The sequence below is a fragment of the Ranitomeya variabilis genome, chromosome 1 (genome assembly GCF_051348905.1).
Source record: "Ranitomeya variabilis isolate aRanVar5 chromosome 1, aRanVar5.hap1, whole genome shotgun sequence".
Taxonomy (NCBI): domain Eukaryota; kingdom Metazoa; phylum Chordata; class Amphibia; order Anura; family Dendrobatidae; genus Ranitomeya; species Ranitomeya variabilis.
Window position 1 is genome coordinate 367,417,910 of NC_135232.1, and position 16,475 is coordinate 367,434,384.

Sequence of the window (16,475 nt, forward strand, 5' to 3'; positions counted from 1 at the left end):
TCTGTAGCCCAGAGTTCTGATACATAGTCTTCAGCTGCAGTCACTGTGAACTGTAAACTGATGATAATTACAGGCATAATATGATTTTTTTTTACGGACAGGAAAAAAAGGGTTTATATTTACGGACTGTCCTGGAATTTGTGGACGGTTGGAAACCCTGTCCACAAGACGGCTAAAAGGTTTTTTAGTGCCCAATTCTTGTGTTCTCAAAGGTAGTGGCTTATTCTCCTTTCAACATTAGGCTATGTTCACATATCGTTTTATTTCTGCAGGCAAAACCTGCTCAAAGAATCTCTTACAAGAAGCAGTTCTTGCTGCATTTTTGTCTTCAAATTTACTGTGTTTTTTTGCTGACTTTTTTTTTGCTGTGTTTTTATTGTCTCTTGTGCATGCTGATAAAGTTTAGTGCCCCCCAAAAAATGTATTGCAACTTCCTTAAGATTTTTGCACCAAAAACAGCAAAACCAAATACCTGGGTTTTTTGCTAAGTTTTTACTGCATTTTTGCACTTACTCAGTACTTTTGAAAAGCTGCAAAAATGCTGAAGAAACACTGATAGAAGTGACAATGCTGCAGTTTTCAAGGAAAAAAAAACAATACGTGTACATGAGATTTCTGAAATCTCACAGACTTTGCTGGTACAGTGCAGTTTTAAATTTGTAGAAAAATGAAGCAAAAAATCAACGTGTGAACATAGCCTTAAGAAAACGTGCAGACTAGGACAAGATAGGAGTGAGTTAAGAAAGACACAAAAAGATTAATGTCGGCTGCACCCTCCAATACAGACTGATTCAGCCAACACTCTAATATGTATGTGGGCACTGGCGAAATGATTGTTGGAGGAGACGTCAACTGGGCATGTCTGATTTTGGACTTAAAAATTGCTTCGTTCTCTTGGAGATAAGCTGTCATCAGAGATGTCTGTCAGAGGCTTTCTCACAGGGAACATATTAGCAATTAGTAGAATAAGTGCCCTTTTGCATGGGACAGATGGCTATCGGTCAAACAATTGATCTGACAGTAATGTACGGTGTGTGTAGGCCTTTATATTGCTCATTTTGCACATAAGACATAAAGGTGGCAGAACTTGCAAGTATCTGGGGGATCAATTAACAGTGTAATGTGTATAGGAGCCTTCCAACTCTTTTTTATGATTTTAGGAAAAAGAAGAATTCGGAATTTTAAAAATCCAATGGTCCAACCATTTATTCTCTGGGAGAAGGGGAATCTGACAGCTGCGTGGTCTGTCTCTATAAGGATGGCTCTAAAAGGATAAAGCTGTAATATGCCAGAAAAATAACCCCCTGCTATAGATGCTTCATTATTATTATTATGCTTCACTATTACAATCATTCTCACAATTAGTTTTGAGCGATACCTTCCGATACTTGAAAGTATCGGTATCGGATAGTATCGTCCGATACCCGAAAAATATCGGATATCGCTGATACCGATACCCGATACCAAAACAAGTCAATGGGACTCAAGTATCAGAAGGTATCCTGGATGGTTCCCAGGGTCTGAAGGAGAGGAAACTCTCCTTCAGGCCCTGGGATCCATATTCATGTAAAAAATTAAGAATTAAAATAAAAAATATGGATATACTCACCCGTCCGGCGGCCCCTGAACCTTACCGCTGTTAACTGGCAGCCTCCGTTCCTAAGAATGAGGAGTTTAGGACCTTAGATGACGTCGCGGCTGACATGTCATCACAGGTCCTAAACTCCTCATTCTTAGGAACGGAGGCTGCCGGTTAACAGCGGTAAGGTCCAGGGGCCGCCGGACGGGTGAGTATATCCATATTTTTTATTTAAATTCTTTATTTTTTACATGAATATGGATCCCAGGGCCTGAAGGAGAGTCTCCTCTCCTCCAGACCCTGGGAGACATACACTGGGAACTTCCGATTCCGATTTCCGATATCACAAAAATATCGGAACTCGGTATCGGAATTCCGATACCGCAAGTATCGGCCGATACCCGATACTTGCGGTATCGGAATGCTCAACACTACTCACAATTGATCTGCTTCATCCTCAGGTATGTCCACTGGCTGCAATACCATCACTCATCTTTCCTGACCCCAATCACCCTGTATCTGTCTGCTATTACTGGTCCACTACTGGTATGTCCACTGGCTGTATTACCATCACCAATCTTACCTGACCCCAATCACTCTGTATCTGTCTGCTATTACTGTTTTTTTTTCCCCTACATGTAATCTCACCTTAATTCCTTGATGCCAACACACAGTTGGCTTTATCTGTCCATTTGGATCTGACTATTTCATGTTAGTATTTTTTCTTCTGACTTCTAATTAATCCCCTCCTGTGTCTGTGATCAGTTTCCCTGCTGCCCCTCCCTCCTGATCACACCTGGCCTATTTCAAGTGCACTTAGCTGGCTATAATTGCGGAGTCACAGGTCTGTCTCTATAAGGATGGCTCAAAAGAATAAAGCTGAAATGTGCCAGAAATGAGCCAGAAGTGAACAGAAGGTATGACTAACCACTGTAAAAAAAATGTACTAAACTTGTTTCTCTTTCCTCCACACTTACTCATCATGCTGACATATGCTCTAACAGTTTTGCCTCCATTACTCCTCACTCTCCTTTGCTATCCCCAAACCCCAGCACCCTTGAGCCAAGTAATAATCTCTCCTTCCCTCTTGCTCCACCACCTGACCTCCTCCGCTGACATGCTCCTCAACCTCAGATCTCTCCTAATAAAACACAAAATAAGTTGCCCATTCTCCTTCTCCTACCTGCTCTGTCTCTCTCTGCTTCTCCTCATTGATGGCGACGTATCTCCCAATCCTGGACCCCCACAGCTAATACCTCCCGTTATCCCTTCCTATCGCTCCCAACCCAATATAAACACCTGAAATCTTGCCCACCTCCATTCCGTGCCCTTGACACCCACCACCCTGCTCCCTCTCTCTGGATCACTCTGGAATGCCCGCTCCATCTGCAATAAACTACACATGATTCACGACCTCTTTATCTCTCATAATCTTTCCTTTCTGGGCATCACCCAAATATGGTTGACACTCTCTGACACAGCCTCCCCTGCACTATGTTACGGTGGCCTCCACTTCACCCACACTCCTCACCCTGGCAACAGACATGGTGGAGGAGTGGGCCTTCTCTTTTCTTCCAACTGTACCTTTAACCCAATCCCACCTCTACCCTGCCTTATCCTCCACTCTTCTGAAGTCCACTCTGTCCGCATCTACTCCCCTACAACCTCCCAATGGCCATCATATACAGACCTCCGGGCCCGACCACTGCCTTTATTGACCAGTTCTCCACCTGGCTCCTTCACTTTCTGTCTGCTGACATTTCCACCATCATCATGGGTGACTTCAACATCCCCATTAACACCCACCAGTCAGCAGTCTCCAAATTCCTGTCCCTTACTTCATCTTTTGGACTTACTCAGTGTTCTTCTCCAGCCACCAACACAGAAGGACATACATTAGACCCGGTCTTCACCCATCTCTGCTCCCTATCTAACTTCACAACCTCCCCTCTCCCTCTATCTGACCACCATCTACTCACTTTCTCATCCCTGTCCTCCTCACCTGTCACCCATGTCCAGCAGAAACCCATGTCCAGAAACCTCGCACACCTTGACACCCACATGCTCTCTGACTCTATTCTACCACTGGCATCCATATCCTCACTCCATGACACAGACACTGCCACTAGTTTCTACAATGCCACTACTGCATCAGCCATCGACTCGGTCACCCCTGTCATGCATAGCAGAGTGCAAAAAATTAATAGAAAACTCTGGCACAATAACATCACTAAAAAGCTTCAGCAAGTATCCAGAATTGCAGAACGGCGTTGGAAGAAAACGCATTCGCAAGATGATTTCACTGCACTCAAACAAGAAACACTCACATTCAAATCAGCTCTCACCTCTGCTAAACAGGCCTATTTTACATCCCTTGTATCTTCTTTATCCCCAAAACCCCAAACAGTTGTTCAACACTTGCAACTCCCTCCTCCACCCCCCACTGCCCCCTCCGAGTTCCCTAATCATTGCCGAGGACTTTGCCACGCACTTCAAAAATAGATCAAACAAGGCAAGCCTTTGTTGTCAAACCACCACAACTCCTTTGTATACCAGACCAATGCCCTAACCCCATAACTTCCCTCTCCAAAATGACTGATGGGGAGCTTGCTCATCTTCTCTCCAAATCACACCTCACCACTTGTGCGCTTGACCCTATCCCATCCCACCTCCTCCCCAACCTCTCCACCACACTAATCCCATCCCTAACCCATCTCTTCAGCCTATCACTAACTTCTGGTACATTCCCCTCTGCTTTTAAACATGCCACAATCACACCTATCCTCAAAAAACCATCCCTTTACCCAAGTGATATGTCCAGCTATCGCTCCATATCTTTGCTCCCATTTACTTCCAAACTCCTTGAGCAGCACATCCATACTGAACTTTCCTCTTACTTTGCATCTAACTCTCTCTTCGACAACCTACAATCTGGCTTCCGTCCCAACCATTCCACTGAGACTACCCTGACCAAAATGACTAATGACCTACTTACAGCCAAAGCTAACAGACAATTATCTGTATTCCTCCTTCCAGACCTGTCCTCTGCCTTCGACACAGCTGACCACTGCCTCCTACTACAGATCCTCTCTTCCTTTGGTGTCAAAGACCTTGCCCTATCTTGGATCTCCTCATACTTTACCAACCACACATTTAGCATTTCCTACTCCCATACTACCTCTTCATCTCGCCCCCTCTCTGTTGGTGTTCTTCAAGGCTCTGTCCTAGGACCCTTACTCTTCTCAATCTATACACTTGGCCTGGGACAACTCATAAAGTTCTATGGCTTCCAGTACCATCTATATGCTGATGACACACAGATCTACCTCTCTTTCCAAGATGTCACCTCTCTGCTCTCCAGAATCCCAGAGTGTCTATCAGCCATATTCTCCTTCTTCTCCTCTCGCTTCTTCAAGCTCAATGTGGAGAAATCTGAACTAATTATCTTTCCTTCATCTCGCATATCTTCCCTACCTGATCTATCTATCAAAATAAATAAAAGGGGTAGCACGGTGGCTCAGTGGATAGCACTGCAGCCTTGCAGCGCTGGAGTCCTGGGTTCAAATCCCATCAAGGACAACATCTGCAAGGATGTGTGGGTTTCCTCCCACATTCCAAAGACATACTGATAGGGAATTTAAATTGTGAGCCCCATTGGGGACAGCTGTGATAATGTGTGCAAACATATATAAAAAAAAAGTAAAGAAAAAAAAATGAAATCACACTTTCCCCTGTCCCCGAAATCTGCTGCCTTGGAGTAACCCTTGACTCTGCCCTGTCCTTCAAACCACACTAAGCTCTCGCCACCTCCTGTCGCCTCCAGCTCAAAAACAATTTCCAGAATCTGTCCTTTCCTCAACCCTCAGGGTATGTGCACACGTTGCGGATTTCTTGCAGAAATTTCCTGAAGAAAACTGGAAATTTTCTGCAAGAAATCCGCATTTTTTTTTTTGCGTTTTTTTCCCGTTTTTTTTGCGTTTTTTTAGCATTCTGCAAGCGTAATTAGCTTGCAGAATGCTAAAGTTTTCCAAGCGATCTGTAGCATCGCTTGGAAAACTGACTGACAAGTTGGTCACACTTGTCAAACATAGCGTTTGACAAGTGTGACCAACTTGTTACTATAGATGCTGCTTTTGCAGCATCTATAGTAAAAGATAGAACGTTTAAAAATAATAAAAAAAATAAAAAAAATGCTTATACTCACCCGCAGACAGCAGATCTCCTCACCGGCGTCCATTCCTATAGCTGATGTGTGCGCGCAGGGCCTTCCATGACGTCACGGTCACGTGAGCGGTCTCGACCAATCACAGGACAGTGACGTCATTCGGCAAGGTCCTTCACCGCACACCAGCTGCTGCTACAGGAACCGAAGACAGCGTGCAGCACAGAGGCGGGAACACTTCGGGGGCCATCAGAGGGTGAGTATAGGACTATTTTTTATTTTAATTCTTATTTTTTTACCAATTATATGGTGCCCAGTGCGTGGAGGAGAGTCTCCTCTCCTCCACCCTGGGTACCAACCGCACATAATCTGCTTACTTCCCGCATCGTGGGCACAGCCCCGTGCGGGAAGTAAGCAGATCAATGGACCCCTAGGTGTGCGGAATCCCCTGCAATTCCGCATTTTAATGAACATGTTGCTTTTTTTTCCGCGATGCGATTTTTTCGCGGAAAAAAAGGCTACATTTGCACAAAAAATGCGGAATACACTGAAAATAATGGGAGGCATATGTAAGCGTTTTTTTCGCGTTTTTATCACGTTTTTATAGCGAAATAACGCAAAAAAAACGCGAAAAATACTGAACGTGTGCACATGGCCTCACTCTACCAAAATGCTTGTGCATGCCCTAATCATCTCCTGCCTCGACTACTGCAACATCCTCCTCTGTGGCCTACCTTCTAACACTCCCGCACCCCTCCAGTCCGTCCTTAACTCTGCTGCCTGACTAATTAATCTCTCTCCTCACTACACTCCTGCTTCCCCCCCCTTTGCAAATCCCTTCACTGGCTCCCAATTTCCCAGTGTATCCAGTTTAAACTACTAACACTGACCTACAAAGCTATACATAACCTTTCTCCTCTGTATATTTCCAAACTAATCCCTCAATATCTTCCCTCACGTAATCTCCGGTCCTCCCAAGACCACCTCCTCTCCTCCATGCTTATTCACTCCTCACTCATTTGCCTCCAAAACTTCTCCCGAACATCCCCCATCCTCTGAAATTCTGTGCCCCAACACGTCCGGTTATCCACCACATTTGGATCCTTCAAAAGAAACCTGAAAACCCACCTCTTCAAGAAAGCTTACAACCTGTAATGACCACACGGCCACCTCAACACCATCGGAGCTACTGCAACCCCTGACCTACTGTCTCCTTCCCCACCATCCTGTAGAATGTAAGTCCGCAAGGGCAGGGTTCTCTTCCCTCGGTGTCAGTCTGTCATTGTTAGTTTGTCTACTGTAAGTGATATTTGTATTTTGATGTAATCCCTTCTCATGTACAGCACCATGGAATTAATGGTGCTATATAAATAAATAATAATAATAAAGAACATAGGAACTTAAGGCCAAGCTAAGCATTTTTCAGTATGGAACAGTCAAGCGAGACACCTATTTAATATGTATTGTGGCCCTAAATGGAATCTGTAATCCAATCTGAGAGCAACATGATGTGGGATAGAAACCCTGATTCTAGTGATTTATCACTTACTCTGCTGCATGAGGTCATTTTGACATAATCACTGTTTTAGGCTGCAGAACTAGCAGTTCTCTAATGCTGAGCACTGTGTAACTCACATCTACACCACTAATTGGCAGGTTCCTGTGTACACTGTGCATAATGAGAAGGTGGGGTAATACAGACCTTAGAAGTATAAAGAACTACTTAGCAGTAGGTTAACTATTCCTCTAATTATAATTTGTTGCTGATAAAACTGTGATTTTATTTAAACTACAGCAAGCTGCCCAGAGTGACACATCGCTCGAATCAGTTTCATTGCCTCTTCCTCATGCTGCTCTCACAATTGGAGGACAGAATCTGGGTGACAGATTCCTTTTAAGTACTAAGAGATTGTTTTGCTAGTTAATGCCATCTGCTGGAAATCTGCTGCTCTTATGGCAAGTTGGAACTTGTATTTTATTTCTGTTGCTTGAGAACCACAAGTTGAGGATCACCATTATATGGGTAGGAATAGCTGCTTCCATTGGAGCATAACACATCTGCAAAAAAAGTAACGAAACAAACAAAAATTGCTGCTGTCATTCAGCCTTCATCAGGCTTTTCCACTGACTACTAAAGGAAGACAAACAAGATATGATTTGAACTTCATAGAAGCTGACGTGGAGACTTGACTCACATGATATTTGTGGTATTGACGGTACGTCTTTGTGCAAATAACTGCATGCTAGAGGGTGTTCAGGATTGGAAAAACATTGCTGCTTTTATACAAAATCATAATCTGACCTGTCCACATGTTTTGGCTCTGATTGTAACTCAACTCCATAGGTCATGGTCACACACTCAGTAATTGGTCAGTATTTTACATCAGTATTTGTAAGCTAAAATCAGGAGTGGGTGATAAACACAGAAGTGATGCATATGTTTCTATTATACTTTTACTCTGATTGTTCCACTCCTGATGTTGGCTAACAAATAATGAGGTAAAATACTGACCAAATACTGAATGTGTGAACGTGGCCTTATCCAACTTTATTTTGCAAACCGAGCAGTCTGCCAAAAATTATGGAGACGTGTTCGGTTATGATTAGAGATGAGCAAATATTTCAATGTTCGGTTCGGATTATGATAGATGCGTTTACAATATTCGCTGATTTATTCGCTGAATATTCGCAGAATATAACCGAACGCCATTCAAGACAATGGGAGGCAAAAACAAACGCATGCACAACATCTTATAATGACCCCAAATGCTGCCAAAACACATCAAATGAGGGAAAGACACCAGGGAAGTGGCCTCAATTCACCCACAGTACAAATTGTAGCATGGCACTGCAGCAATGAGCCATGCATGAGGTATCGGGGTCTGGGCCAGCATTTACAGCTTTCAATTGAATGACAAATTATGACTAGGTGGGTGAGGAATTGGTGTAGGCCTGCTGTGCTGGGAGCCCTGATACCTCATGCAACAGCTCAGGTGGCACAAATATCTGTTTGTAGACTACTATTATCAGAAAAATATTAAGATAGTAGTACGGGTAGTTGATGGTAAGGAAGTGGAGGCCTGACAGTCTCAGAAGCCTACTACTACAGGCAACACACATGAAGGAAACCCAACCAGGAGTCTACACATTTATAAAAATTACATTCTGTGCAAGCTGGGGTGTGGCCTCCCTACCTTGAACTGGAAATTACATTTAAAAGCTTCTCCAGGCTGATGCCTACAGGTCAGGACCCGGTCCTTTTGTCTGACCTTATTCACACACTGAAGTCAACTTTGACACATGGTAAGGTTTTTAATATTAGACAGCGTAGGACCGTTCTGATCAGGGTCACTTTGTCGACAGTGGGATGGCTTTTACGCTATTTTTGATCAGAAACAGTATTATTAAGAACCCTGAGTTATTTAAATGCACTCTTACTTTTTGCTTATTTAATTACAGCATGGTTTTGTATGCTTTATGGCCAAAGTGAACATGCGTTTATGTGCTGCATGTATACCAACTTAAACTAAGCTCAACTTTTGTGTTTTTTCTCTGGGATTATTGCATTGCCACTCCAATCTGTTGGCCACGGAAATGCAGCCTTTTAGCCTTGTGGATACCGATGATTTTGGAAAGCTGATGACCGTCACAGTTCCCCAGCAGCAGTTGCCCAGTCACCATTACTTCCCAAAGCAAGATGTGCCTGTACTATAGCAACAAGTCACAGACAACATCACCCGTTCCCTGAAAAATTCTATGTCTGCCAGGGTGCATTTCAACACTGACACCTGGATAAGCAAGCATGGACAGGGGAGTTATATCTCGATGACTGGCTACTGGCTGACTCTGGTGGCTGTGGAGGCAGTCAGGGGAAGGGCTGTTCCACAAGTCTTGCAATCCCCAAGGCTTGCAGGGTGCTTGGGGATGGAAAAATAAACCACTACAGACCATAAGATGGATAACTAAACTACTAGACAACACGGGTTGGAGAACTAAACTACTAAAAAGCTAGGGTTGTAGAGCTAAACCACTGCACACCATAAGAACACACCAGGGGATGGAGAACTAAAGCAGTAATAATAATAATCTTTATTTTTATATAGCGCTAACATATTCCTCAGCACTTTACAGTTTGTACACATTATCATGACCAAGGTGTCACTAGACACCAAGTCTTGAAATCCCCAGGGCTTGCAAAACAAACCTCTGTATGTAACAGTTCCTCCTGTGCTTCTGCCTCCTCCACCTCCTCTAGGGCCTCTACCTGTATCCTTAACCTCTGCCTTAATGAAACACACATTCCAACACTGCAGAGAGAATCCCCCCTACCTCTCAACTGCGCAGCCAGGGCTCACCGCAATCAGGCAGTGTTTATATTAATTTTCCTTGGAGATTGCAGCTATCCATGCCGAGTTTGAGCAATGGCTGTTTACACTCAACCTAGAGCCAGAGAAGGCCTTGTGTGATAACGGTGCAAACCTGGTGGTGGCCCTATGCCAGGCCAACCTTACTTACATGCCTTGCATAGCTCACAACCTCAACCTAATGGTAGAGCAATTCCTCCTCCACTTCCCCAGCTTGGATGCACTGCTGCAGAAACCACAGTCGTTGTGTGCTCACTTCCACCATTCCACGTCATTTTGTATAGAGATCTTTCGGACTACTTGTTAACCGGTTGATTTGAAACAGGAGCACGCCATGGAATTAAACTCTGCACATGTTGCAGTGACTCTGGCAGCAGCATCAAGACCTTCTGCAGTATGACATTTTTCATAGCCTGGCACAACGCAATACGGACGTGGTGCAATTCACACTTGCATAGTGGACACAGATGAAGGATCTCTGCACCCTTCTGCACATTTTCTTAATGGCTACTACGATGGTCAGCGGTGATGATGCCATCATCAGCATCACTAATACTGTGATCTACATGCTGGAGCACACTTTAAATAGTCTGGGTAAGGAGGTGGTGGTGGCCCCGGGGGAATAGGAGGAAGCAGGAGGAGGATTCTTTTATGGTTAACAATATCTATAAGTTCAGGTCTATCATCTCACAGGCAGTTGCCATGGGAGGAACAAATGGAGAAGGACCATGAAAAGGATGAGAAGGAAAAGGTGATGGACGCCCAACATTTAGGAGATGTAAACGATAATGACTGCCTCTATGTTGTTCGTGTTGGTCAGGAAGGGATGGAGGAAGAAAGCTTGAATGTTATCCAACCACCAACACACTGTGGAGTTGGACCTTAAGAAAGAGACCGACCCATGAGCGCATTCTTGCAACACTATCTGCAACATGATTGTTACCCGTATAGTTATGACTCAAAATATTGCTTACTACTGGGTTAGCAGTGTGCTCTATCCAGAATACAAAAGTACATTTTGATAGTTGCTTCCCCCTTTAAAGGGATGCACCCAGGCTGCAGTATCAAACATTGCTGGAAGACAATCTTGACAGTGGTTTTCCCCAAGACAGCAGTGAGGCACTCAGTTTGCATCACAGTGATAGCCTTCTAACTACAGGAACGTTCAATTGTCAATGCAAAAACATTAGCAGCCTTGCAGCACTGGAGTCCTGTGCGCCAACTAAACCAAATTAGTGGCAGACACCAACAAAGTCGCATCCATTTTTCCCAAAGTAGAAATATTATAATAGGGACCGACAGGTCTTCCACCACACCCAACAGATGGACACCTAACCAGGAGTTTTCACATTTCCAAAAATTAGTGGCAGATAGACATAAGCGAATATCGTTGGATCCCTTCTTATTCGGCTCACTAATAGAGCTTACCGAATAGCTGCAGCAGGAACCCGGATACCTGGAGTGCTCCCGATAATCAGGTGTCCAGCGTAGAATCTGCATGTGTCATTGCTGTGTGACAGTCAGAACACGCAGGCTGTTGTGAATTTGCTTTTTGCTCCCTCTAGTGGTTACTAGTTTTTTGACTCTGGTTTTTCTGTCATTCCTTTTATCCGCACCTGGGTCGTTAGTTAGGGGTGTTGCTATATAAGCTCCCTGGACCTTCAGTTCAATGCCTGGCAACGTAGTTATCAGAGCTAGTCTGCTGTGCTCTTGTCTACTGATCCTGGTTCCAGTTATATCAGCTAAGTCTGCCTTTTGCTTTTTGCTATTTGTTTTGGTTTTGTATTTTTGTCCAGCTTGTTCCAAATCTATATCCTGACCTTCGCTGGAAGCTCTAGGGGGCTGGTGTTCTCCCCCCGGACCGTTAGACGGTTCGGGGGTTCTTGAATTTCCAGTGTGGATTTTGATAGGGTTTTTGTTGACCATATAAGTTACCTTTCTTTATTCTGCTATCAGTAAGCGGGCCTCTCTGTGCTAAACCTGGTTCATTTCTGTGTTTGTCATTTCCTCTTACCTCACCGTCATTATTTGTGGGGGGCTTCTATCCAGCTTTGGGGTCCCCTTCTCTGGAGGCAAGAAAGGTCTTTGTTTTCCTCTACTAGGGGTAGCTAGATTCTCCGGCTGGCGCGTGTCATCTAGAACCAACGTAGGAATGATCCCCGGCTACTTCTAGTGTTGGCGTTAGGAGTAGATATATGGTCAACCCAGTTATCACTGCCCTATGAGCTGGATTTTTGTATTCTGCAGACTTCCACGTTCCTCTGAGACCCTCGCCATTGGGGTCATAACAGTTTGCCAGGCCAGTATTAAATGTTTAATGCATTGCAGAAGAGGAATTATAAGAAAGAAGATTCTGAGTTTTTTTTTTTTTTTTTTTCTTCTTCCCCTTTACCTCAGAGTGGCTATGCTTGCTGCAGACATGAATGTCCAGACCTTGATTACAAGTGTGGACCAGCTGGCTACTCGTGTGCAGGGCATACAAGACTATGTTATCAGAAATCCTAGGTCAGAACCTAAAATACCGATTCCTGAACTGTTTTCCGGAGACAGGTTTAAGTTTAGGAATTTCGTGAATAATTGTAAATTGTTTTTGTCCCTGAGACCCTGTTCATCTGGAGATTCTGCTCAGCAAGTAAAAATTGTGATTTCGTTCTTACGGGGCGACCCTCAGGATTGGGCTTTTTCGCTGGCGCCAGGAGATCCGGCATTGGCTGATCTTGATGCGTTTTTTCTGGCGCTCGGTTTACTTTATGAGGAACCCAATCTTGAGATTCAGGCAGAAAAGGCCTTGCTGGCTATGTCTCAGGGGCAGGACGAGGCTGAAGTGTATTGCCAAAAATTTCGGAAATGGTCCGTGCTGACACATTGGAACGAGTGTGCACTGGCCGCTAATTTTAGAAATGGCCTTTCTGAAGCCATTAAGAATGTTATGGTGGGTTTTCCCATTCCCACAGGTCTGAATGACACTATGGCACTGGCTATTCAAATTGACCGGCGGTTGCGGGAGCGCAAAACCGCAAATTCCCTCATGGTGTTGTCTGAACAGACACCTGATTTAATGCAATGTGATGGAATCCTGACTAGAAATGAGCGGAAAATTCATAGACGCCGGAATGGCTTGTGCTACTACTGTGGTGATTCTACACATGTTATCTCAGCATGCTCTAAACGTATAGCTAAGGTTGTTAGTCCTGTCACCGTTGGTAATTTGCAACCTAAATTTATTCTGTCTGTAACCTTGATTTGCTCACTGTCATCTTATCCTGTCATGGCGTTTGTAGATTCAGGTGCTGCCCTGAGTCTCATGGATCTCTCATTTGCTAAGCGCTGTGGTTTTACTCTTGAACCATTAGAAAATCCTATTCCTCTTAGGGGTATTGATGCTACACCATTGGCAGCAAATAAACCGCAGTATTGGACACAGGTTACCATGTGCATGACTCCTGAACACCGCGAGGTGATACGTTTCCTGGTTTTACATAAAATGCATGATTTGGTTGTTTTAGGGCTGCCATGGTTACAGACCCATAATCCAGTCCTGGACTGGAAGGCTATGTCAGTCTCAAGTTGGGGCTGTCGTGGTATTCATGGGGATTCCCTGCCTGTGTCTATTGCTTCTTCTACGCCTTCGGAAGTTCCGGAGTATTTGTCTGATTATCAGGATGTCTTCAGTGAGTCTGAGTCCAGTGCACTGCCTCCTCATAGGGACTGTGACTGTGCTATAGATTTGATCCCAGGCAGTAAATTTCCTAAGGGAAGACTGTTTAATCTGTCGGTACCTGAACATACCGCTATGCGTTCATATATCAAGGAGTCTCTGGAGAAAGGACATATTCGTCCGTCTTCTTCCCCTCTTGGTGCGGGATTCTTTTTTGTGGCTAAAAAGGACGGATCTTTGAGACCTTGTATTGATTATCGGCTTTTAAATAAGATCACTGTCAAATTTCAGTATCCTCTACCGCTGTTGTCTGACTTGTTTGCCCGGATTAAGGGTGCCAAGTGGTTCACCAAGATAGACCTTCGTGGTGCGTACAACCTTGTGCGCATTAAGCAAGGTGATGAATGGAAAACCGCATTCAATACGCCCGAAGGTCATTTTGAGTACTTGGTGATGCCTTTTGGGCTCTCCAATGCGCCTTCAGTTTTTCAGTCCTTTATGCATGACATTTTCCGGAAGTATCTGGATAAATTTTTGATTGTTTATCTGGATGATATTTTGGTTTTTTCTGATGATTGGGATTCGCATGTGGAGCAGGTCAGGTTGGTCTTTAAAATTTTGCGTGAAAATTCTTTGTTTGTCAAGGGCTCAAAGTGTCTCTTTGGTGTACAGAAGGTTCCCTTTTTGGGGTTCATTTTTTCCCCTTCTGCTGTGGAGATGGACCCAGTCAAGGTCCGAGCTATTCTTGATTGGACTCAGCCCTCGTCAGTTAAGAGTCTTCAGAAGTTCTTGGGCTTCGCTAACTTCTACCGTCGTTTTATCGCTAATTTTTCTAGCATTGTGAAACCTTTGACGGATATGACCAAGAAGGGCTCCAATGTAGCTAACTGGGCTCCTGCTGCCGTGGAGGCTTTCCAGGAGTTGAAACGCCGGTTTACTTCGGCGCCTGTTTTGTGCCAGCCTGACGTCTCACTTCCCTTTCAGGTTGAGGTGGATGCTTCGGAGATTGGGGCAGGGGCCGTTTTGTCGCAGAGAGGCCCTGGTTGCTCTGTTATGAAACCTTGTGCCTTTTTCTCTAGGAAGTTTTCGCCTGCCGAGCGAAATTATGATGTGGGCAATCGGGAGTTGTTGGCCATGAAATGGGCATTTGAGGAGTGGCGTCATTGGCTCGAGGGTGCTAAGCATCGTGTGGTGGTCTTGACTGATCACAAAAATCTGATGTATCTCGAGTCTGCTAAACGCCTTAATCCGAGACAGGCCCGCTGGTCATTGTTTTTCTCCCGCTTTGATTTTGTTGTCTCGTATTTACCAGGTTCAAAGAATGTGAAGGCCGATGCTCTTTCTAGGAGCTTTGTGCCTGATGCTCCTGGAGTCGCTGATCCTGTTGGTATTCTTAAAGATGGAGTTATCTTGTCAGCTATTTCTCCGGATCTGCGACGTGTGTTGCAGAGATTTCAGGCTGATAGGCCTGAGTCTTGTCCACCTGACAGACTGTTTGTCCCGGATAAGTGGACCAGCAGAGTCATTTCCGAGGTTCATTCCTCGGTGTTGGCAGGTCACCCGGGAATTTTTGGCACCAGAGATCTGGTGGCCAGGTCCTTTTGGTGGCCTTCCTTGTCAAGGGATGTGCGGTCATTTGTGCAGTCCTGTGGGACTTGTGCTCGAGCTAAGCCTTGCTGTTCTCGTGCCAGCGGTTTGCTCTTGCCCTTGCCTGTCCCGAAGAGACCTTGGACACATATCTCCATGGATTTCATTTCTGATCTTCCGCTATCTCAGGGCATGTCCGTTATCTGGGTGATATGTGATCGCTTCTCCAAGATGATCCATTTGGTTCCTTTGCCTAAGCTGCCTTCCTCTTCCGATCTGGTTCCTGTGTTTTTCCAGAACGTGGTTCGTTTGCACGGCATCCCTGAGAATATTGTGTCAGACAGAGGATCCCAGTTCGTTTCCAGGTTCTGGCGATCCTTTTGTAGTAGGATGGGCATTGATTTGTCGTTTTCGTCTGCTTTCCATCCTCAGACTAATGGACAGACGGAGCGAACCAATCAGACTTTGGAGGCTTATTTGAGGTGTTTTGTCTCTGCTGATCAGGACGATTGGGTGACATTCTTGCCGTTGGCTGAGTTTGCCCTTAATAATCGGGCTAGTTCCGCCACCTTGGTTTCGCCTTTTTTCTGCAACTCTGGTTTCCATCCTCGCTTTTCTTCGGGTCATGTGGAGCCTTCTGACTGTCCTGGGGTGGATTCTGTGGTGGATAGGTTGCAGCAGATCTGGAATCATGTGGTGGACAACTTGAAGTTGTCACAGGAGAAGGCTCAGCGCTTTGCCAACCGCCGCCGCGGTGTGGGTCCCCGACTACGCGTTGGGGATTTGGTATGGCTTTCTTCCCGCTTTGTTCCTATGAAGGTCTCCTCTCCCAAATTTAAACCTCGTTTTATTGGGCCTTACAAGATATTGGAAATCCTTAATCCTGTATCTTTTCGTCTGGATCTTCCTGTGTCGTTTGCTATTCACAATGTATTTCATAGGTCCTTGTTGCGGCGGTACATTGTGCCTGTAGTTCCTTCTGCTGAGCCTCCTGCTCCTGTGTTGGTTGAGGGCGAGTTGGAGTACGTGGTGGAGAAGATCTTGGATTCTCGCCTCTCCAGGCGGAGGCTTCAGTACCTGGTCAAGTGGAAGGGCTATGGTCAGGAGGATAATTCCTGGGTGGTC